Source organism: Miniopterus natalensis, chromosome 9 (assembly GCF_054644295.1).
Source record: "Miniopterus natalensis isolate mMinNat1 chromosome 9, mMinNat1.hap1, whole genome shotgun sequence".
NCBI lineage: Eukaryota > Metazoa > Chordata > Mammalia > Chiroptera > Miniopteridae > Miniopterus > Miniopterus natalensis.
In genome coordinates, this window is record NC_142089.1 from 77,773,846 (window position 1) to 77,781,351 (window position 7,506).

The window sequence follows — 7,506 nt, forward strand, 5'->3', positions numbered from 1 at the left end:
TAAGACACTGAAGACAGAAATAGAATAAGATACAAATAAACAGAAGTATATACCATGTTCATGGATTGGAAGAATTAGCATCATTAAAATGTCCATAGTACCCAAAGCAGTCTACAGATTCAATGCAATTCCTATAAAAATACCTATGGTGTATTTTCAGAACTAGAACAATTAATCCCAAAACTTATATGGAACCACAAAAGACCCAAATAGCCACAACAATGTTGAGAAAGAAGAACAAAGTTGGAGGAGTCATGTGACCTGATATCAAACTATATTACAAAGCCATAGTAATCAAAACAGCATGGTACTGGCATAAAAACAGACATATAGATGAATGGAACAGAAAAAAGAGCCCAGAAATAAACTGACACCACTATGGTAGATTAATATTTGACAAAGAAGGCAAGAACATATGATGGTGTAAAGACAGCCTATTCAATAAATGGTATTAGGAAAATTGGACAGATAAGTGCATAATAGGATAAATTCAAAATAGATTGAAGATTTAAATGTTAGACTCAAAACCATAAAAACCCTAGAAGAAAACATAGGCAGTATAATCTTGGACATTTCTTGTAGCAATATTTCTTCTGATATGTCACCTCAGGCAAGGGAAACAAAAGAAAAAATAAACAAATGGGTTTACATCAAACTAAAGTTTTTGCATAGCAAAGGAAACCATCAACAAAACAAAAAGACAACCTACTGAATGGGAGGACATATTTGCCAATGATACATCTGGCAAGGGGTTAATATCCAAAATTTGTAATAAACTCAGACAACACCAAAAAAACAAACAGCCCAATTAGAACATGGGCAGAGGACCTGAATAGACATTCTCCAAAGAGCACATACAGATGGCCAATAAGCACATGAAAAGTCTCTCATCATCACTAATCATCAGAGAGATGCAAATTAAAACCATGGGGAGATACCACCTCACACCTGTCAGGATGACTATCATCAATAAATCAACAAACAACAAGTGTTGGTGAGGATGTGGGGAAAAGGGAACCCTCATGCACTGTTGGTGGGAATACAGATTGGTGCAGCCACTATGGAAAACAGTAGAGGTTCCTCAAAAAGTTAAAAATGGAACTGCCTCATGACCCAGAGATTCCTCTTCTGGGAATATATCCAAAGAAACTCAAAACACTAATTTGAAAGAATATGGGATTCCTTACGTTCATAATTTTGTTATTCATAAGAGCCAAGATATGGAAGCAGCCCAAGTGTCCATCAATAGACAAGTAGATGAAAAAGTTGTGATACTTATGTACAATGGCCTATTACTCAGCTATAAAAAAGAATGAAATCTTACCATTTGCAACAGCATGGATGCACCTGGAGGATATTATGCTAAGTGAAATAAGTCGGTCACAGAACAACAAACCATATCATTTCACTTATATGTGGAATCTAAAGAACAATATAAACAAACAAAACAAGCACACTCATAGACAGAGAACAGGCAGAATGCAGGGAGTTTGGGGGACAGGTGAAAAGGCGAAGGGATAGAAGGATACAGGTTAGTAGTTACAGAACAGTCACAGGGATGTAAAGTACAGCATAGGAAATATAGTCAATAATATTGTAATAACTATGTATGGTGCAAGGTGCATACTAGAAATATTGTGGGGACCACTATGTAAAGTATGTGATTGTTTAATCACAACACTGTACACATGAAACTAATACAAAATAATATTGAATGTAAAAAATTATATATAAATATATATATGGCAAAAGTAGGTTTGCAGTTGTGAGTATGTCAGACAGGCTTTATTCTTGTATTATTGTTTATTAATCATTGTATTATTTTCCCTACAAATAACCTGTAAATATACTTTTTTTTAGGAGACTTTTTGTTAGTTTTACATACAGAAAACTCAACAGTGCACACTTAGCCCAGCTTGGAGGCCAGTTCCTTAACCTTGGCCTTTTCCAGCTTGGCAATGCAAGCCACCAACTTTGGACCTGGGATGCTACATCCCCAACGGCAGCGGATCTCATCATTCCTGTCATCATAATTGATCCAGAGGGCTTCCACCAGCTTAGCCAGAGCTCCTTTGTGTCCCGAGTTAGCCTGTGTGAAGGTGACGGTGGTGCAGGTCTTCTGTGGACTAGGCGCCCAGCCTGGCCTTCCCCTTGATGAGCAGTAGGGAACGCCCACCTTCCAGCACAGGGCAGGCAGGAAGACCACCAGCTGGACGGGACCCAAGCCGTGTGCAGTCACCACCAGCCGAGGCTTCCTGTTCTCCAGGGTGGGGACAGTGTTAACCCCTGCTCGAAGGACAGGTGGCGTCTTGGTGGGGACTTCCCCTTTGCCGGCAGCTTCTTTCTCAGCCCAGGCCAGCACCCTCCGCTGCTTCTCTTGCTTGGTCTCTGGTCTGTCCTGTGGGCCAGCGTAAGCAGCTGAGTGGCTGTGTGGCCGCCCGAGGCCCTGGTGAACTGGTTAATGGCAGGAGGCACCTTCAGGCACTTGTAGAGAATAGCCCTTTGCCGCTGCAGCCGAATGTAGCAGGGCCACTTGACAAAGCGGGTGAGGTCCCTTTGGGGCTGGGTGTCCTATCCAATGGAAAATTCTTGGGCCTTTTCTCAAACAGGGGATTGAGCACCTTCTTGGCCTCTTGTTTCTTCACGACAGCAGGGTCCAGGCCACCGTTGTCCCCTTTGCCTTCCTTCCTTTTGGCATCTTGGGTGGCAGGAGGAGAGAGTATAAATATGCTTTTGATTAAAAAAAAAACACTGAAAAAGGTCACATATTCTATGGTTCACTTATAGAACATTCTTGAAATTATACAATTATGGAGATGGAGAATAGCCTAGTAGTTGCAAGGGGTGAGGGGTAGTTTGAAGAAGGGAAGTGGTGAGACTACAACAGGGCAGCAGGAGGGGGCCTTGTGGTGATGGGACCGTTCTGCATCTTGGTGGTGGTCACACGAATCTACACATGGGATGAAATCTCATAGAACAAAATGTGAGCACACACTCACACGAGCACATGTACAACTGGTGAAATCTGAACAAGGCCATGCATGTATCAGTGCTAGTTTCATGGCCACGATATGGTACTAGGGTCTTGTAAGATGCTGCCACTGGGGGAGGCTTGATGAAGGGCATATGGAAAAAAAATACATCTTTATTGATTTCAGAGAGAGGAAAGGAGAGGGAAAGAGGGAAAGAGAAACATCAATGATGAGAGAGTCACTGATCGGCTGCCTCCGGCAGGCCTCCTACTAGGGATCGAACAGGCAACCTGGGCATGTGCCCTGACCAGGAATCGAACCATGATCTCCTGGATCCTAGGTCAGTGCTCAACCACTGAGCAACACCAGCTAGGCTCTCTTTATTAGTTCTAAAAATTTCATGTGAATCCACAATTATCCCCCCCCCCCCAAAAAAAAATGTTAAGGGGGAGAAGTCAGAGCTGAGTTTAGAGCTTTAAAAAGATGAGTTTAAAGCAAAAAGGTGAGTGGGGGACAAGGGGCCTGCTTAAGAATTATAATGTTAAAGATGACAGATTGGAGGTAGGTGGATGCTCTTGTTAACTTAAAAAGGAAAAGACCTATCAATGTGAGAGGCAACAAACATTTATTGAGATCAATAAGAATAGCTATTCAGGAATCGCTAATTCAGGCAAAAGCCCCAATAATCTGGTCAGGAGACAAAGGCAATGGGTATTTAGAGGAAAGGAACAGTTACATCAATAGAAAGAAGCCATTTCTACTGGTGCAGATAATATGACAGTGATGCTAATTCTAAAAAATATTTTAAGTTTTCAGTCCAGTAGTCATTAGTTCAATAGTCATAATTACTGCTTTCTTAGTATCTTTGCACACAGTTCTTTGGGACACACTGTTGCCCTGGGCCCAGTCCAAGGTTAACTTGCCCAGTTTTAACATTCCAAGGATTTGAGACACGCACAGCAGTTCATCTGGGTTGCAGCTCAGGCTCCATTTTTAAAGTGGCTCCATTTATGTTATTGTTTACAGCTTAACAGCTCAACACCAACTTTGCATTGTCTTCTCCATCAAGGAGAAAGATTTTCAGATGGGACAGAGGGGGACGTGGGGAAAGGTGCCACCAAGAGGGCTAGCTGTGCAGTGGTGTGTTGGGTGTGATGGTGAAGTCCCACCACAGTCACCTGCTGTCCCGTGGGCCTCCTATGCCCAATGTGGATGTAATGTGCTCGGGGAAGTCCAGGATTTCCTCAGCCTCTTTGGCAGCAATATTTAGTCTGGGCATGGCTGCCAGCTGGGGCCGGGCATCCCTGCCCTTGGAAAAGTCCAGGGAGAGGCAGGGACGCTGAGTCAGCCTCCAGGGACTGCTTACTCTCTAATCATTTAACTCTCACTTAAGTCTATTGGGTTCTATTCTGTTCTATACATTTCCACCCCTTCTATTTGTCTTGACTTCTTTGACAATCAAAAGAAATTACTGGCTGGAAGTCATCTGAAAACACCTTTCAAAGAGAAAGTGGCTTACAGCCCAAGAAATGAGGTGGTGTACTGGCAATAGACCAGGCGGCAGCTGATCTCCACAGGAGCCCCTGCTGGTAACACTTTCAGTACAGATTTAATCAGCGCATTCTAATTACCTCGATTAGTACCTGTTAGAGTGCCTACATTAAAGGTGACTTTTCTCCAGGGCCAGGACCAGGGCCAGGGCAGGGCCGGGTGTGTTCGCAGCTGCTGCTCTGCCTTTTGATGCGCTGGCTGCAGACCCCCAGGTCCAGCCCAGCTGTGACCCGGTACTGCTTAGGCTGGCTGCTCTCACTCTGAGGTGGCAGCATTGCACAGTTCAACAGTTAAAGTCCTGATGGAAATTTTCTTCAAAATTTAATTTTAAAAAAACTGCTGAATGAACATATGCAAATTGAATCAAGTCTCTTCACAGTTGAGATCAGTAAAAAGTTAGCACAGTAAGTTTTCAGGGGCATCTCCACTTCTCTAGCTGTCTGGACTTGTGGTCCTCAGCCCCAGTCAAGTTTGAGCTGCCCTGGGGAAAACTACCAGTGTCCAGTTCCACACCAAAGACACGGGCCGATAGGCCCACAGTCAGTCCGGGAGTCACTGTCCTCTACAAGCTTGCCAGGGATGTTAAATGCCACCAAGCTTAAGAAGCACTGCTCGCTCTTCATTCCAGGAAACAGCGCGGCCATCAGCATTGCCTGCACCAGGGCAGCTGACACCGCCTGGTGACATGGAGGAGAGGAGGAGCACTATAAGGGAGCTGCGTGGATCCGAGCTCCAGTTATGAATCACAGGTTGCTGATTTAGAGTAAGTGCTAATAGGAACACACATGTAGGTGTAAACCAGCTGTCACTGAGGCTTTTGTTATAATTGACCTACACCCCTCGGACGTTTGCTTGGTTAACATCTTCTCAACGACCAGCTGCCCTGGGTTGTTTTATGGCTGCTCCTTCTAGCTTCTTCAGCCTCTATTTTTTACAAAGCTTTATTGAGCATCTCGTCTGGGCACAGCGCTGGAGACTCACCATATGTAAAATGCCATCTGTCCCTATAGTGCCTGGACTGGGGCTCTCTCAGGCTCTGTGTGCTGACCTTGCCACCTGAGCACCAGGCCTCCCCTGAGCGCCTCACTGGGCCCCATCGTGAGCAAGATATAAGGGGACTGTCATCTGAGAGATTCCCCTGCATCTTGCAGAACTGTAGCCCTGACCAGGCCTCTGGGAGAGACTGAGGCAGGAGGCCAAGCTGGCAAGAGTGGCTTAGGGACTGTCAGGAGCTGCCCTCCACAGGGCACCGAATCACAGCAATTTTACCTTTTAGGGGGAGACTTTAGAATTCAACAAAATGTACCAAGAGCCTTGAAGCCTTCATTCTCTTTGTTCCTTTGGGAAATCTAATCAAGAAAATAATCAGAAATGCGAACAAAAAATTACATCCAAGGGTACTTACTGGGCTTTCCTGTCAAGACAGCGAAGCAGATAAATGCTGTGCTCATCTCCTCTTGTGACCACAGCAAAATGACAGCTAAGCTACAGAACAGCCACACTTGAGAACCACCTGAAGACTAGCTGAACAGAACCCTTGTAACTAGGGATACACAGAAGAGACCCCATGGAGATGGTAGGAGAGGCAGAGATTGAACAGGACTGTTTCCACACCCACATGTGCTGATAAAGAATCAAGGAGGATGTCTCAGCTGCAGAGGTGCCCCTGAGGAGAGAGGGTTCCCACCCCACACTGGGTTCCCCATCCCAGAGCACCAGTGCCAGGAAGAGGAGTCCCCACAACAGTGAAAATCAGCAGGGACTCAGTCCGAGCAAGATGGAGGGCTGCTGATCCAGGCGTCCTCTTAGAGGGCCCAAGCACAAACTCACTCACAAACACTCGCCTTAAGCTCCAGAACTGGAGCAGCAGCTCAAAAGTGCCAGGGACCTATGGGGAGGCACTGAATTGTCTGGCTAGACACTGAAATGCTGGCAGGTGTCTCCATTCACCTGGCTAACACCGTTTGTTCAATCCAGCTCACAAACCCACTCAAATTTCTTTCACTGTCTATTCCACACAGTGGGTGGACACAGTGGCCTTGGCCCATGCTTCTGACTTTCCTAAAATCCCTCAAATGTTCTCAAGCCCCAAAGAAGCAGTGGCTGGCTTTGGTGAACCTTGTACCTCTTGCTAAGGGGCAAAAACCAGCACTAGTGGCAGCTGGCCTTGGTTCACAGTATAACCACTTCCAGGTGCCTCCAAGCCCAGCACAGACAGCTACCAACTGCACGTCACTTTGTAGCTCATATGGGGGTGGCCCTGAGCCAGGTACAGACAGCAGCTAACCTGGGCCTACACTGGCGTCCCTCCAAAGAGATCTCACAATCAACTAACCTGGTGGCCAGCTTCAGACCACACCAGAATACCACCCAAGTAGTGCCACAAATGTCACACCCAAAGGGTGGATTCAGAAGACACCAGAGACTTGATGAAGCAAATCCCACTCCAAGGGGGCATCTCCCACACAACAGCTTGTTCACTTGTAGACACAGCCAGTCCTCACAGCCAGTCAGCCTGAGGGGTCAATCTCACCCACTGACCAAGGAAGTAAAACACCTGTACTCAGAAAAATATAAGATATTGAAGAAAGAAAGTGAAGGAGGTACAAATAAATGGAAGCATATACCATGTTCGTGGATAGGAAGAATCAACATCATTAACATTTCCATGCTACCCAAAGAGATCTACAGATTCAATGCCATCCATATCAAATAAACAATGACATTTTTGCAGAGCTAGAACAAATAATCCTAAAATATGTACGGAACAATGAAAGACCTTGAATAACCACAGCAATCTTGAGAAAGGAAAGCAAAGTTGGAGGTATCATCCCACCTGATATCAAACAATATTACAAGGCTACAGTAATAAAAACAGCCTGGTACTGGTATAAAAACAGACACGTAGATCAGTGGAACAGAACAGAGAACCTAAACATAAATCCACGACTGTATGATCAATTAATCTATGAAAAAGAAGACA

General features: G+C 45.1%; 1 pseudogene; it reads right to left on the minus strand.

The window, feature by feature from the left end:
- Positions 1 to 1,760: 1,760 nt before the first annotated feature.
- On the minus strand, positions 1,761 to 2,698 carry LOC107528714 (large ribosomal subunit protein eL8 pseudogene; annotated as a pseudogene).
- Between the last annotated feature and the right edge of the window lie 4,808 nt (positions 2,699 to 7,506).